Genomic DNA, 18,111 nt, shown 5'->3' with positions numbered 1-18,111 from the left:
GGTTTGGAGTAGCTTCTCAATAACAGAGTTGCCTGTCCTCCTTTCCTGCTAAAACATCACACAAGAAACTTTCAGACATCTGTATATTTCACTGAAAAATCAATTCTCATTCCTATGCAAGGCCAGAGGCAGAAGCCAGAGTGAGGAGGCTGTCTCAATTGTTAACAATTCACTTGAGAGAAACAAGTTGCCAAATGGTGCAGGACGATGTCTCAGCGATGACCAAGACAATGGCAGTTAAGTCTACAAATGTGACTTTATGCCCGTGATTTATATCAAAACATCCAGAATGTTTCCTCTGAGTAGAAATCCCCTCGGTCCCCTGTATATTGCAGTACACCTCTACCTGAAGGGAAGATACACTGAGATCTGCCAAGTTCAGCGCATGAAAAGCTCTAATTCATTGTGTTAAATGGCAAAGCCAAGAAACTGGTGATTTATGGCTGCAAATTATCATGTTGTTCATTAGTGGTAATTACTGCTCAACCCTAAAATAAAATGGTAATCAATGTACTAAAATGAGAACACCCACACTGGCTCCTTGGTGTTCACCTCCAAACCTTTTAGCCTGCCTCACTTTCCAGGGGAAGAAGAAAATAACTGAGGGAAGCCAGGTGAGTTTAATATAGAAAGAAATGAGTGTTCAGTCATGCTGAGCTACTGCAGCAGCTCCTGTCTGGCAGAAGAGCTCAGCTCCAAACCTAGATGCTTTCTGTTCCCAAGGAGATAAGAAAATTGCATTTGGACGCTCTCCCAGAATATTCAGATTGTTTTCAGGAACAGGAGTTGTGGCAGCCAAGAGAGTGATGAAACCAATGGAGACAGCATGGTTCAACATGCCCCAAGGGAGAACAGCCCCCACTGGGCTAGCAGTGTCCCCAGTGTGGTCCAGTTCTCGGCTCAGTCCCCACATCTGGCTGAGTCTCAGGAAATTGAGGCCCACACCCTGCCTCATGAGACTTGATTTAACTTTGGAACAGATGGCCAGAATATGATGAAATTTCAGTTTCTTTGTTAATGCCACACTAAATATCTATGAAGTGTAAGCTGACAGACAAATGGATAGCTCCATTTCATTTCTATCACAATTGTCACCTACTGGAGACAAATTCTCATGCCAAGAAATGTATTGTTTCCTTTAACATAGTGGCCTCTGATAGCATTTCAAACAGGCAATCTGAAGAACAACATTGTAGCAGATTTTGCTAGTGAATTTCTTTACAAAGCTATGGTCACTCAAGCACTAGTCATGCCAGTGAGCTTTCCTTGCTGTGCCATCATGAGGAAAGAGAAATAAAACCAACAAGAGTTTTCAACCTGTCTTGGACAAATGGACTGATTTTAAAATGACAGCAGAGTCAAATCCATTTATACTAGTGACTATCATTCTTTTGATAGGATGGTGGATTTGCCTTCTGATTTTTCCATTTATCATGAATAAGAGAAGTAGACATAGATGTTTGCATTATTATATGATAAGAAAGATCAAAGATAATTAAGACCTTCTTATGCCCAACTAATGTGGTGTTCTGAATTGTTAAATAGTGCAAATGCTTAGGGATGCATCTCATTTATTAAGTTTTTATTTTTTAGACCAGTTTTGGGTTAAAAGTAAAACTGAACAGAAAATACAGAGTTCCTGTACAACTTTCCCTTCACTACATACACATAGTTTTTCCTATTATAACATCTTACATTAGTGTGGTTTTCTGTTTCAACTGAAGAGCCAATAGTAATACATTATTATAAGTGAAGTCACTAAGCTACACTAGGGTTCACTCTTTGTGATGTGCGTTCTATTGGTTTTACCAAATAATAATGTCATGTAGCCTCTATTACAGTATTGTATAGAATAATTTCACTGCCCTAAAAAAATCCCTTGTGCTTTTCTTATTAATCCTTTAGTTTCTCACCTAGAGCATTAGAAAACCACTGTTTCTGTAATTTTGCCTTTTCCTGAATGCCATGTAGTTGAAATCACACAGAATGTAGCCTTTTCAAACTTATTTATATCACTTAGCAATACTCATTTAAGGTTATTTCATGTCTTCCTGTGATTTGGTAGCTCATTTCTTTTTATCATTGAATATTTTATTGTATGGGTATATTACATTTAAAAAAATATTCACCTATTGAAAGACATTTGGTGTCTTTCAGTTTGGGGCGATTATAAATAAAGTTGCTATAAGGATTCACATGCAAGTTTTATGTAGACATAAGTTTTCAAAAAAAGTTGTGCAAATACTTAGGAACAAAATTTCTAGATTATATTTAAGTTATATTTAACTTTGTAAGAAACAGCCAAAGTTTCTTCTAAAATGGCCACATTATTTTGTATTCCTAAATACGAGTGAGAATTCCTATTTCTCTACATCCTCACAAGCATTTGTTGTTAAATTTTTGGGTTTTACTCATTCTAATAGGTGTATGGTGGTATCTCATTATTGTTTTAATATACAATTTCCTAATGACACATGATTTTGAGCACTTTTTCATATGCTTTTTGCCCACTGTATATCTTTTTTGATGAGATGTCTCAAGATATTTTTTGAAATGGGATTGTTCATTTTCTTATTTTTGAGTTTTAACGGTTTTTAAAAAATATTTTGGATACAAATCCTTTATCAGATACATGTTTTGTAAATATTTTCCCCAATCTTTGGTTTGTCTTTTCATTCTCTCCACAATGTTTTTTATAGAACAGGTATTTTTAACTTTAACGAAGTTAAAATTTTCACTTTTTTTCATGGATTGTGCTTTTGGTGTTGTATATAAAAACTAATCACTAAATTTTTGGTCACATAGATTCTTTTTTGGAAAGTTACTTAACTATTGATTTAATTTCTTCAATAGGTATAAACCTATTCAGATTATTTAATTCTCTTTGTGAGAGATTTTGTAGATTGTGTCTTTCAAGGAACTGGTCAGTTGCATATAAATTATAAAATTTGTGGGCATAGAGTTGTTCATAATATTCCTTTATTATCTTTTTAATGGCCATGGAGTCAATAGTATTGGTTCTTCTTTCACTTTTTAGATTAGTAATTTGTGTTCCTCTTTTTCCTTTAGTGAATCTGACTAGAAATTTATTGATCATTAATTTTATCGATCTTTTAATAAAACCAGTTTTTGGCTTTATTGACTTCCTTTATTTATTTTTTGTATTCAATTTAATTAATTTCTACTCTAATTCTTCTTCTTTTTTTTTTCTTACTTTGGATTTAATTTTTAATTTTCTGTTTTTTGCAGTCTTTAAGGAGAAAGCTTAGGTTAGTTATTTTTAGATTGTTCTTCTGTTCTAATATATGTGTTTAATGCAACAAATTTTCCTCTAAGAACCAGTTTTACTGCAAACCATAAATTTTGTTTAAGTTGTAGTTTTACTTTCTTTTAGTTCAAAATGCTTTTAAAATGTTATCTGGATTCTTGTGCTTTGATCCACATGTTATTTAAAAGTGTGTTGTTTAATCTCCAAATATGTTGGGATTTTCCAGCTATCTTTCTGTTACTAGTTTACATTTTAATTCCATTGTGGTCTGAGAGCGTAGTTTGTATGATTTTCATTCTTTTAAATGTGTTTAGATGTGTTTTATAACCCAGAATGTGGTCTATCTTGATGAATATTTTATGTGAACTTGAGAAGAATGTATATTCTGCTGTTGTTGGATAAAGTCTTCTATAAGTGCCAATTAGATCCAGTTGGTTAATGGTGCTGTTCAGTCAACTGTCTTTACTGCCTGCTAGAGTTGTTTATTTCTGGTAGAGGGGTGTTGAAGTCTTCTACTATAATAGTGGATTTATTTGTTTCTCCTTGTAGTTTTACCAGTTTTTGCCTCAGGCATTTTCATATTGTTTTGATAGGTACCTATACACTAAGAATTATTATGTCTTCTTGGATAATGGATCTCTTTATCATTATGCAATGCAATGCTCTTCTGCATTCTAAATAATTTTTCTTGCTCTGAAATCTGCTTGGTCTGAAATTAACATAGTTATACCAGATTTTTTTTCAGGAGAATAAAATGGAGGAAGGGATGAATGAGGAAGTCTACACTAAAAAATTTTATTTAATTGGACATCTGTATGGATAAGAAATGATCCCATAGGACATTTTAAGAAACCATATGATTGAGAAGCCAGAACTATCTACCTAAGAATTGAAAAGGGAAAGAAATATTTATTCATCAGCTTGGTTTCTTATTATCAAGAATTGCCTCATGAGCATTAACTTCTTGCATTACATACTTTGAGTTGACTGTTTAAGATATCAGAGAAGATCCAGAGAAGGAAGCAAGAAGCAAGTGGCTCAGGGCCAAGACCCAAGGAGAGGTATTGTCAGGCAGAATCTAAAGGAAGCTTTTGGAAGTCTAGATTGACTTCATTTAGCATAGAATCATGTGCAGTAAGAGGATGGTTTGAGAGGATATGAGTGGTGTACAAGAGGGATCCAATGTAGTAAGAAATCCTGCATTTCTAACCAAGTTTGTGACTTGATCTTCCCATAGGATATCAAAAAGAATGCCCATGAAGCACCAGATATAGATTTGTAGGAAATGGCAATGGGTCAAGAAAATACTGTTTGCAAGAGGAAAGTTTTTGTTTCTTTGTTTTATAACTTCTAAAATCACAGTGAATAAAAATAAATAAACTTTATTCTTTCCATCATCCATTTATCCCAAATGGAGCTATTTTTCCAGAATTTCCACTAGTTTTTAAAATTAGAAGAACCCATTTGCCCAGAATGGCTGCAAACTTTAGCTCAATAGTTCTCAAAATATGGTCCCAAACTAGCAGCATCAGTATCACCTGGAAATTTGTCAGAAATTCAGATTCTTAGGTCCCACCCCAGATTTCCTAATTCAGCAACTTTGGAGGTGGGGCCCAATAATAAGGTTTTCTTTTTTGTTTTTGTTTTTGTTTTTTTTTTCAGTTTATTGAGATAAAATTGATATACTTTATAACATGGTATTAGTTTAAGGGGTACAATGGAATGATTTGACATATGTATATGCTGAGAAATAATTACTAAAATAAATTTAGTTAATACTTATCACTGTGCAGTTATAATTATTTTTCTTGTGATGAAAACTTTTGAGATCTACTGTCTTAGCAACTTTCAAATACACAATATAGTATTATTAACTATGGTCACTGTGCTGTACATTACATGCCCAGTACTTATTTTATAACTGGAACTTTGTACCTTTAAGTACCTGCACCCCTTTCCCCGACTACCTAACCCTGCCTCTGGCAACTACTAGGATATTCTCTGTATTTATGAGTTTAGGTTTGTTGTTGTTTTTTTAAGATTTCACATATAACAGTATTTGTCTTTCTTTGTCTGACTTATTTCACTTAGGATAATGCTCTCAAGATCCATCCATGTCACAAAGGATTGGATTTCCTTATTTCTTAGGGCTAAAAAATATTTCATTGTATAACACTCCTCTTTATCCATTCATTTGTTGATAGACGCTTAGGTAGTTTGCTTGTCTTGGCCATTGTAAATAATGCTATAATGAACATAGGGGTGAAGATACCTCTTCGAGGCATGAATTTCATTGCCTTTAGATATATTGCCAGGAGTGGAATTGATGGATCACAAGGTAATTCTATTTTACTTCCATGAGGTACTTTATACCGTTTTTCACAAATGGCTACACCAATTTACATTCCCAATAGTGCACAAGTATTCTCTCTTCTCTACATCACTGCCAAATCTTATCTCTTTTATTTTTTATAATATTCATTAGAACAGGTGGGAAGTGATATTTCATTGTGGTTTTGATTTGCATTTCCCTGATGATTAGTGATGTTGCAAACTTTTCCTTGTACATATTGACCATTTGTAAGTTTTCTTTGGAAAAAATGCCTATTCAGTTACTCTGCCCATCTTTTAATAAAATTGTTTTTTTCTCTATTGAATCATTGTGAGTTGTGTATATATATTGGATATTAACTCCTTGTCAGATATGAGTTGCAAATATTTTCTCCTATTTCATAGATTGTCTTCTCATTGTTTTGATGGTTTACTTTGCTTGCAGAAGCTTTATAGTATGATGCATTTCCACCTGTTTATTTTTGTTTTTGCTGTCAAATTAAAATAATATATGTATATAGCCAAGACCAATATCAAAGAGCTTAACCCTTACATTATCTTCTAGGAGCTTTATGATTTCAAGTCTTTAACCCTTTGTGAGTTGATTTTTGTGTATGCTGTAAGATAGGGATCTACCTTCACCATTTTGTGTGTGGCTGTCCAATTTTCCCAAAACCATTTATTATAGAGATTATCATTTCCTTGTTGTATATTCTTGGTTCTTTGTCATAAATTAATTGGCCATATATATGTGGGTTTATTTCTAGGTTCTTTGTTTTGCTCCACTGATCTATGTGTATGTTTTTCTGCCAATATCATACTGTTTTGATTACTATATCTTTGTAATATTATTTGAAATCAAGAAGTGTGATCCTTTTAGCTATGTTCTTTCTGAAGGTTGATTTGGTATTCAAGGTCTTTGTGATTTCATACAAATTTCTACTTCTGTGAAAAATGCCATTAGAATTTTGATAAGGATCATGTAGAATCCATAGATCGGTTTCGGGGGTATAAAGATTTTAACATTAATTCTTCAAATCCATGAGTGTGGAATATCTTTTTATTTATTTGTGTATTCTTCAATTTCTTTCATCAGTGGCTTGTAGTTTACAGTGTACAGATCTTTCACTTCCTTGCTTAAAGTTATTCACAGGTATTTTATTCTTTCTTTTTATGTTTACGTTTTTCAATTATAGTTGGCATACAATATTATATTATTTTCAGGAGTACAACACAGTGATTAGACATTTATATAAATTACGAAATGATCACTTCCCAATAAATCCAGTCCCATTTGACAGCATACATACTTATAACACTACTGACTATATTCCCCATGCTACACTCTGCATCCCCGTGACTATTTCGTAACTACCGATTTGTACATCTTAATCCCTTCCTTGTTTTCACTCACCCCCTCACTTCCAATTAGATTACCGTCAAAATGCTTTTTGTATTTATGAGCTTTTCTTTTTGTTGTTTACTTATCCTGTTCTCTAGATTCCTCATATAATGACATTTTTCTTTCTCTGTCTGATTTACTCCACTAAGCATAAATCCTTATAGGTCCACTTATGTTGTCACAGATGGCAAGATTTCATTCTTTTTTATGGCTGAGTAATATGTTACTGTGTATAGGTACCACTCTTTATCCATTGACTCACTGCTGGACACTCAGGTTGCCTCTTTGGCTATTGTAAGTAATGCTGCAATGAACATATGGATCCACATGTTCCTTCAAAGTAGTGCTTGGGGTTTCTTCAGATAAATATCCAGATATGGAATTACTGAGTCCTTCTTTTTCTCTTGTTATAGCCTTTGTTTTAAAGTTTCTTTTGTCTGGTATAAGTATTACTACCCTAGCTTTTTTTCTAATTTCTATTTTTAAGAAATATATTTTTCTATCTATTTTTACTCATTCAGCCATTATAAATCATTTGATTGGCATATTTAATCCATTTAAATTTAAACTAATTGTTACTAGATATGTAATTATTTGCATTTTATTGTTTATATATATTTTTTATTTTTAAAGAAGTTCTTTTAATTTTCTAGTAATAACACTGGTTCGGTGGTTGATGAACTTTAGCTTTTTCTTGTCTGGAAAGCTCTTTATCTGTCCTTCAATTCTAAATGATAGTTTTGCTGAGTCACCTTTATCATTTTAATTAAGATGTGTCTTGATGTGGGCCTTTTTGTTTGGGACTCTGCTTTGTGGGCTTGTCTGTCTATTTCCTTGACCAAGTTAGGGAAATTTTCCATCCTTATATCTTCTAGTAAGTTATCAATTCCTTGCTCTCTCTCTTCTCCTTCTGGTAACTCTATGATGCAAATGTTGGTGCACTTGATGTTGTCCCATTCTATTCTCATATTTTTGGATTTTTTTTTTCTTTTTGCTGTTCTGATTAGGCGTTTACTCCTACCTTATCTTCCACATCGCTGATTTGATTATCTGCTTCATCTGATCTACTGTTGATTACTTCTAATGTATTCTTTATTTCAGTTATTTCATTCTTCATTTCTGACACGTTCTTTTTAATATATTCTACTCCTATTTTTATGTTTTCTATTTCTTTGTTGAAGTTCTCACTAAGATCATTGAGCATCCTCATAACCAGTTTTAAACTCTGTATCTGATAGATTGCTTGTCTCCATTTAGTTTAGTTGTTTGTTTGTTTTTTTTTTTTTTTTTTTTTTCCTGAAACTTTCTTCTGTTCTTTCATCTGGGACATGTTTTTTTGTTTCCCTTTTTGGCTGCCTCCCTGTGTTTGCTTCCATGTTTTAAGTAGAATGGTTTTAGTAGAATGTCCTTAAGTAATAGGTGTCCTATGGAGCCCAGTGGTGCAGTCTTTGTGGTCACTTGAGCCAGGTGCTCCAGGTGTGTCCCTTGTGTGGGTTGTGTGCGCCCTCTTATTTTAGTTGAGTCTTTGTTGCTTTTTCATGTCAATGTGTAAGATGGACCCTCAGGCCATGTGAGTACTAGCCAAGACTAGTGCAAGGGCTAACCCTACAAAGCAGGATTTTCTTTAGCAAGGCTCTGATGTCTACCCAGTCTGTATTTTGGATGTGTAATTTTGTGGAAGTAGTTGGGTGGTGCCCTCGTGTGGTCTGAAGCTGGCCACCAAGTATGTTGGTTCTGAGGCTTTTTGGAAGGGGCTGTGGTACAAACCAAGGTCAGCTGCTGCCTGTATCCTGCCTAGGATAACTTGGTATGAGTTACAAAGTGATCTACAGATGGATGCCACTTGTGCTGGGCATGGAAGTGCCTAGGAGAGGCTAAGCTGAGAACCAAATCTGACTGCTGCTAGTGGTGGGCTTACAGCTGCTTAACAAGAGGTATGGGGCATGCCAGTCAGATGCTACTTATTCATGGTTTGTATCTCTTTGAGAGAATTTAGGGAAATCTGCAACATGAGCCAATAGGGGTGGTTTGTTTGGAAAAGCCACTGGAAGTGTCTTGGGTAGACCTACAATTTGAGTGTAACAAGATCTCAGGAAATCTCCAGGGCCAGGACACTAGTGTTAGTGAAGTTAATGGACAACTCAGATATGGCATCCACTGGAGTTTGCATGCTGGGTGAGAAAAGGGTTCAACAAAGGAACCATAGTTTCTGCCAACACTTCTGTCTGGGAGAAAGCTGCCCCTTCAAATGTAATCCTGAAGCCAAACAATTCAGTTCCTTTTTATATGTCCCTGATACCTTTAACACTGCTGCCCCAGAGCTGGAGATCAGAGTAAGTGAGTCCATCAGTGAGTAAGTTCATATGTGGGCCCTTTAAGAAGAATGTCTGGGACCCCAGCAGCTCTTTGTCTCACTCAGCTACCATCTCCAACAATTTTTACAGCCAGAAGTTATGAGACCATCTCTTCCTGGCAGTGGAACCTGGGCTGAAAAGCCTAGTGTAGGACTAGATCCCTTGCTCCTCCAGGGGGACCTCAATGGTCAAGATATCTCTCCTGATTCTCAACTGCTGCATGTGGGTCTGAGTCAGCAGTTTAATATCTCTGCCCCTCCTACCAGTCTCAGTGTGGCTTCTGCTGTATAGCCTTAATTATTGTACTTCTTTGCAGCTAGACTTTAGGCAATTCTCACTGATGGTTGTTCTGCAGTTTAGTTGTAATTTTGATTTGATAGTAACAGGAGGCAAGCACAGCATTTTTCTACTGTGTCATCTTGACCGAAACTCCTGTTATTTTATTTTTTTGATATTATTGTAAATGAGATTGTTTCCTTAATTTCTCTTTCTGATAGTCTAATTTTAGTGTATAGAAATGCAACTGATATTCGTATTTTGATTTCGTATCCTACAACTTTGCTGAATTTGTTTATTAGTTCTAACAAGCTTTGTGCGAAATTTAGGATTTTCTCTATATAATATGTCATCTACAAATAGAGACAGTTTTCTTCTTCCTTTTTGATTCCAATTCTTTCGATTCTTCCTTTTTGATTCAGATTTCTTTTATTTCTTTGTCTTGCCAAATTGCTCTGTTTAGCACTTACTGTATAATGATAAACAAAAGTGGTAATAATGGGCATCCTTATCTTGTACACCAGTTTCTCTTTTTATTAATGTTAACATGGTGTATCTTATTCCATCTCTTTTAAGCTATCTGCGTCTTTATATTTCAAGAAGTTTTCTTTTAGGCAATGTTTAGTTACATCTTTTTTTTAATGTATTTACTTTGACAGTTTCTACCTTTTAATTGGTGTATTTATATCATTTATACTTAAAGTGATTTTAAAAAATATTTTTGGGTTAACATCTACCATATTTGTAACTTTTTCCTGTTTTTTATTCATCAATCTTGGTGGGGTTTTTTGTTGCTGTTGTTTCTTTTTCATTTTGCTTTCCATCTTTTTCTACCTCATTTTGTTAGAAGTATTTTATGTGATAGCATTTGATCTTCTCTCTTTTAGCATATTGATTATACTTTCTTGTTAAATTTTGTTAGTGATTGCTTTAGCATACAATATACATTTACAACTAATTTAAGACTACTTTCAAATAACAATTCACTTTTTCAGTAATATTGCAGGTAACTGAGTATTACTCCATGCCTTTCCTTATATTACTGTCTTTAAACTATACTCATTTACTAAGTTGTTGCTAATATTTTTTAACATTATCCATTAGTTCAATTAAGAATGATAAAACAATGTATTTTGTCTTCATTTATTCTTTCTCTAGAGCTCTTTCTTTCTTTAAGTGGGTCCAGATTTCTGAATTCTATCATTTTCCTACTCTCCAAAAAACTTTTAACATTTCTTTCAAGGCTCTTCTACTTACAACAAATGTCCTTAATATGTTTGTCTGAGAAAGCATTTCTACTCTTTGGAAGGTTAGTTTTATGGATGTAGAATTTTTGGTTCATAGTCATTTTCTTTTTGATTTGTTTTTCTTCAACATTTTAAACATTTGCTCCACTTTTTCTTGCATTCCTGTTTTCCAAAAAGAAGAATAATTAATTTTTATACTGTCTCCCTTAAGTTTCTTTCAAGTTTCTCTTTGTCTTTGATTTTGCATAGATTGAATATGATATACCTATTATAAATTTTTCTTTGTATTTTTCATGATTGAAGTTCTCTGAGCTTCCTGGATCTGCGATTTGGTGTCCATCATTAATTATGGAAAATTGTTACTTCAAATTTTCTTTGTTTCTTTTTTCTTTCTCTCTCTCTTTCTTTCTTTTCTCTTTTTCTTTCTTTTCTTTCTTCTCCTTCTGAGAGTCCCATTATATGTGCTACATCTTTTTAAATTCTGCACCAGTTGTGTATTCTGTTCCTTTAAAATTCTTTTTCTCTTTATTTTTCAGTTTATGAAGTTTCTATTGACAATCTTTAACCTTATTGATTCTTTCCTTGAACATCAGAAATTGACTCTCTCAAAGGCAATTTTTATTTTTATTTTAGCATTTTATGCGTCGCTTTCTTTTAATTCTTTCTTAGAACTTCCATCTTTTTGCCTATATTATTTATGCTTTTTGCATGGTCTACATTTTCATTAGATTCCTTAACATATTAATCAGTAATTTTAAATTCCTAATCTAATAATTTAAATACTTCTGTCATATCTAAATTTGGTCTTCATGCTTCCTATGTCTCTTCAGATTGTATTCTTTTTTTTTTTTTTTTTACTTTTAGCATACCTTGCAATATTTTGGTTGAAAACTGGACATGATGTATATGTTAAAGGAACCTAGGCATTTAAGACTTTAGTGCGACTTTCTATATTTATCTTGCTAAGAATAAGGCTATGTTTAATGTCTGTTGTAGTTGTAGGGTCAGAGGCTAAAATTTTCTCTGGTTACTTTGTTTTTGTCTCCTTTTGTTGTCTTTTAGCTTCTCTAGAGACTTCTTCTTAAGGTCTGAGATATGAAGCTCTTTCTCTTGTATTTTCTTCTTATTAAATAGTAACCCTCTTTATGAATGATAATGTAAGGGGAGTACTTCATAATTTTTCAGTCAAGTCAAAGTCTTTTAGTGGTCCTGTGCCTCCAGCTTTGGGCCTTCATAAGTTCATTTCAGCTTTTTTTCTGGCTTTTCCCACTTTCGGGTGAAACTGGAAGACTCAGGCAAGAGGTCTATAATTGACTATTTTATTTTCTGCATGCCAAAGGCTGCAGAGGATTGGAGTTGGGTATTTTTCATGGTGGTTGAGTGCAATAGCTTCCTCTGAGAATGGTCTTTATTAAAGATAACAAGACACTGAGAGTATTTAAAAGGGTTACATTTCCTCTTCTGCTGTCAGATACAAGAAGATTATCGTCCAGTCTTCACAATGAGAACCTAGAGGGGATACTAGAGGGAAATCTCATACATTGTTGTAACTCTAAGGCTGTGTCCTCAGAAGTTTTTGTCTCTTGGGCTAGTCCACACTCAATCTTCAGATATTAATCAATTACTGTTTAAGTACTCTTACCACTTTCTGGCTCCAGTGGGTAGGTTTTGATTCCAATAAGCTGTATTCACTCATCTCTCCAGTTTTAAAAGCAGAAATATTCTGTGACCTCAATTCTCTGATGGCTCTAAGAGAGATGTTCATTTTCACTTTGTCCAGCTTTTTTCTTGCTGTGAGGATAAGAATGACTTCTAAATTCTTTACATATCAGAGAGAAAACCAAAAGTTATATAAACATGTTTTTCATAGCCAAATATAAATTGATAAAAATTAGGAAGAATTTGCTTGACAATGATTAAGTGGAATGTCATTCACAGCATTTCGATTTGAAATAAATAAAATAAAAAATTTAAAACCAAACTTTATGTCTTTTTAAATAAAGAGTATTCCTAGCACACAGTTGAATTTGCATACTCTCCTAAAGATTTAAATATTGTGATGAATTTTCTAATTCCTTTGATGATAATACAATTGAGTAAATTTCTTTGCACTTCAAAGAAAAAAAATAGACACAAAATCTCCCTGACGGGATTTTTACTAATCTGATAAACTGATGTGTAAATATGCTACATAAAAATCTGATTTTTTTTTTAAACCTACAGCACCTGGTATTCCTATGTGATCTCCCGTCCAAGTACTAATCAGGCCCAATCCTGTTTAGCTTTCAGGATCAGATGAGATCGGGCATGTTAAGGGTGGCATAGCTGTAGAATCTGAATATTTTTAAGCAGTTAATGCATGAAGTCAATTTTAGGTTGGTTCCACAGCTTAAATGATACCAAAGATAGAAGGATAATAATTTTTATCATAAATATCAGAGAATATATAAATGTATTTCCAATTTTTCTTATATTTCTGTTTTGGGGTCTATAAATTCAACAGACATTTATCTTATTGTTCTGAAATAACTTTCAGCAAAAACGTAGTCATAAAATTGTAGTATTTGAGATTCCTCGAATACAGCTATTTCAGGTTTTAGATCACAGTGACCTTTTTTGTTCATTTAGAGAAAGGTAAAGAAGCAAAAGAATAAATAGTCAGAACAGGTTCCATTAGTATAAGGCTTTACACTGGATAATAGAATATTCTTAATATTTGAGTAGATATGTTATAGTTTATTTGGTATTATTCTCATTGTTTCTTCTTTATAAGAATTGGGGGGGAAAGAATTGGGTAAAAGTTAGAACTTCTTTGCAGCACTGTGTCAATATTCTAATAGACTTTATCTCAAGTCACCCACCTTTGTAGTCAGGGAATATTCTCCTCCACTCAGAGATATGAGTAAACAGATGCATATTAAACATGAACGAACAGTGTAAGGATCTTAACGACATTTTCTAAAAATGGCTAGCCACAAAAATTAGCAGTACTATTGCATATTTTCCCCCTTGAATCACAGTTGGAATTTCTTCAGTTCAAGAATGCATTCTGATAGTAGAGCATACTGAAGAAGCCACCATTTTTACACAGCTGGGATGTTTATATATTTCTCTGGGAATGTAATCATATTGCTGAATTAATTGAACTTTAGAGGACTTTGTCAGTAAGGAATTTGATATGGTGAGAGAAAATTAAATGTGAGCCTAATATTAGTCCACTGGAGGGGAACTGAAATAATTACAATGCAGTTCCTGTTTCCATAAGTTAGTAGCAGAGTGTCCAAATGAGCTCACAGAGCTATAATGTTATAATTCAGGCTAAGGTCTTAGTAGCTGTCCTGAGAACATGACGTCTAGGCCAAAACGTGAAGAATACTTCATAAGGAAGACACAGAAATTAAATAGAAGTGACATTCTCAAGTAGGAATGCCATACTTGCCTGGTTCTCATTGAGAGTACTTTCCCACCCTATGCAGAGCCTGGTATGCGTCAAAAATGGATGGCTGACTTCCTAGTCTATCTCCAGTAGATGGTGGTACATCTGTATAACTGGCCCCTCTAGCCATAATCATGCTACCTTTCTGGTACCCACTTCTTTCCCTATCTCCAATTCCCCTGATTTTCCCAGAATTTCACTTTCTTTCCTGATACTTAAGTTTGTGGCTGGGACATATTCCTGGTATGTTTCATAACATTGTGGATATCTCAGATTAACTTCTTAAATAACCCTATTGCTAAAGTATCCTACTTTCAGAGTCTTGGAGCTGAGCTCTAAAACTTTCTAAGCAAAATTTTAAAATTGGTATTGTCTCAGACTGAATTTAATAGAACCAATCTTCTGCCTATGACTCTGAACTAGGCCAAATACCAGGCCTAGAGCCAATGCCTTGACATGGAAACAACTTATCACCTTTGTACTTGGTTGAAATTAAAAAATATATACATATATTTTCCCCAAGGTTTTTTTTAAAAAATCATAGCAAAGTAATGAATTGAAGGTTAATATATTCCCCCTAAAATATACTTTAACCACTAGTGACAGATTAAAAATAAATGGCTGAGCTACTTAACTTGGTGAAGTTACATGCTCAAGAGGAGGTTTTATAAATATTTAACTTTTCATTTCCATATATGATACATGGAAAACATTCATAGAAGCTGTGAGATGCATGTGGAAAGAGCAAAGGATTTGCATTCAGACAACCCTAAGTTTGAGTCTTAATTCAATTCCCTCCTCACCAGAAGACTGTCAGCAAGTATTTTCATCTTCCTGAGTTTTGTTTTACTATAAAGCATGCAGTAAATTCACAAACCATAAGGTTATTTTAAAAGTTAAATAAAATATCTAATAAATATAATTTATGACAATACCTGATGCACCAGGGTTGTTTGGGAAGTAAGTTATTTTCTCCTTTATAGATACTACAGATAATCTGGAGATCTTTTACCTTTCGAATAATGCTGAGACCCTAACACCTGATCATTGCTGGTGAGACCTGGGGCACTGAGATTTGTGTGGTATCTTTTACTTTCCATATTAAGGACCCTTTCTTCATGGGGCTTGGCTCCTCTGATTTGGTGGCTCCTCCCTATAGGGGTCTGTCCAAAGGTCCAGGCCTTGATCTCTGTGAAAGATTGTACACAACAGAATTCTGGGAGGAAAATGAACCAGAATATTTCAGTCACAAAGCTATGTAATAACTGCATAACTTTCCTTGACTGCTCTGAAGCTTCATTTCACAGGTGGAAAGAGATATAGTGATGCAGATCCATGGGGTTGTTGTGGAAATTAATTAGAGTAGTACCATTTAAGTGCTTAATGTGTTCTACACATAGTCAGTTGTTAGTAACAGGACATTTATTTCCACACCATCAAAATGCTATTCAAAGTCAGCCAATAGCTGTACGAATGCATTCTGCCACTTCACATGACAAGTTGATTAATGGATGTAAATGTTGTGACCTGCTCTTAGAGGAAGATCTAAGGTTAGTTTTCACTGTGACAGAGCCTTCCGCCATGTCTTCACACTCCTCCCCCCAAAATCCCGGTGATCCATCAGCTTTAGCTTTCCAGCTCTTGAGATTTCTTTTCAAGAAGGGATTATTGTAACTTGATCTCTTGATATGGCAAGAAAAGCTGAATTCTTAGAGAAGAAAATCCTAGTTCCTACAATGGAATTGTCTTAAAGGAAAAAGGGGTAACCAGATTTAGCATACTTGTACTAAAAATTATTCATTATTTATTTGTAATTAAAAATTTAACTGACATTCTGTATTTTATCTAGCAATGCTGCCTTTCCTAGGTCTTTGAAGTCACTGCATTCAGGCAGGTACAAAGCCATTCCACCATTCACTGGGCCCCCAAAAGCTTGTTCTTTGGTGGGCAAGCCTCATATAGTGTGTGTCTGTTCCTGTTAAGAGTGAGAAATGAGAAAGACATCTCCATTTGCTTAAAATAGCATCAACTTTTAGAATGGGAAGGCTGTCTAATTGGCATGACAAACTACCACTGGCCTTCAATACTTCATATTGCATGTACTTGTGTGCTAAATGGCAGAAACCCTGAGACTTGCAATTGACTGAGTCTTGTACCAAGTGAAAAAATCAGTTTCTTCTTAAAGCCACTCCTAATCTAGTCAGCTGGCTTCCTGTTCATGCTCTTCTGAACTTTTGCATTGAGTGACATCAGGGTAAAATAAGCAAACAATGATTTGGTGCATAAGGAAGAAAGAGCATATTGGAAACACGGGAGTTGCAATGTAGACTACTCTTCTCAGGCACAATTACTGAGTTGCCATTTTATATGAATAAAAATTCTAAAACTATCTGCCTCTCTCCACTTTAAAATATATTTTTCATATGATCTTTAAGAAAAAAAATGTCTAGAAGCACAAGCCATTGTGAAACCCTCATTATATGCACCTGTAGGAAAGAAAAGGTACTATCAGTATATTTCATGGCAATACATTTCTAGTTCTGAATGACTTGTATTGAAGTGTCTGCATCTTTAAAATAAAGTGCAGAATGCCATGATTTGTATTAATATCCATTCTAACATGTATGATACACTTTGACTAGTTGAGAATTTCTTGATGCATACTCAGAAACAAACTTAACTTCTGAGGAATTCTAAAGTTGACAGAATGCAAACACAATTGTCTGCAATTGCTGTCTTGCAATATTAGAATGAAAAAGAGTGCAGATAGCTATTAGAACCAAAGATGGATCTGAATAGCAAAAAACAAACAATCTTAGAAAACATGAATAGAGAAGCTTCTAGTTTCAGATTTGACATATAAGGAGCTTGGATATTGTCACTGCTATTCTAGTAACAGGTAAAACTGGACAAACTGCAGCTTAATGACTCTTATTGGATTTACCAGCCAACTGAGTTTGGGGGAGCTAATGCCACACTAAGAACTAGAGAGACCAGTAAACCCAGAGAATCACAGCTGAGAAATGCTTCTCTGGAGCAAAAGACACTAGAGCCATAATCTAGGAGGAAAATCTTAAATAGTTATTTTGACAGGTTATTGGAGGCTGAGGGTAGAATAATATGAAAGTGAGAAACTCCTGGGGGCTGCAGTCTTTGGGAGACCCTCCATGCTTGTCTAGGCTTTACTCCCAGTCATCTCACCAGGACCTTCTGATGAGGATCCAAGAAAAAGTTCCTCATGTCTCCAGCAGGGGGAAGAATAGTCCTCGTGGAACCTTGACCATAACCAAGGCCCACTCTCCGAGGCAAGATAGGGGAACTTTGAAGTGTCTGATTCTAGGACTGGGGCATCTTGTAGCACCAGGAAATAAGGAAACACTTGAAAAAAAATACTCATGATATGGGTTTATCAAAGTGTTCCAGAAGCCATCTGAGTGAGTTCCCAATTGCCAGAGCTGGAAAAATTTTAGCAACAAAATAAAGTTGTATTGGACTGTAAGCTGATGCATAAAATTAAATATCGAAAACAAGTAATAAACATGGAGAATAGACAAATATTCCTAACAGAAAAATTCCAAATGATTTATGTAATTATGCCATCTTTAAAGAAATGAAACATAACTCTTTATTAGTTAAATGTTGGGTGCACATAGTGACTTTCTTCCAAAAATTACTGTATAAAGGGAGCAAAAAAGAGTACATTTATCATTGAGAAACCTGACAAACACTACCTTAAATCAGGTGATCAAGGTCAACATCATATCTTTTGAAGTGATATGATTATAATGGTACTTGAT

At 34.4% G+C, this 18,111-nt stretch overlaps 1 non-coding gene and 1 pseudogene across 1 annotated transcript in view; one reads left to right on the top strand and one right to left on the bottom strand.

The window, feature by feature from the left end:
- Positions 1-18,111, top strand: part of LOC107498386 — a 973,375-nt gene that overhangs the window by 889,578 nt on the left and 65,686 nt on the right. The window lies entirely within an intron of this gene.
- Positions 13,093-13,211, bottom strand: LOC118604073 (annotated as a pseudogene).

This window comes from Rousettus aegyptiacus, unplaced genomic scaffold (assembly GCF_014176215.1).
Source record: "Rousettus aegyptiacus isolate mRouAeg1 unplaced genomic scaffold, mRouAeg1.p scaffold_m13_p_6, whole genome shotgun sequence".
In the NCBI taxonomy this organism is placed as follows: Eukaryota; Metazoa; Chordata; class Mammalia; order Chiroptera; family Pteropodidae; genus Rousettus; species Rousettus aegyptiacus.
Note: the sequence above shows the minus strand (reverse complement) of the source record. Positions and strands in the feature narration are given on the sequence as shown.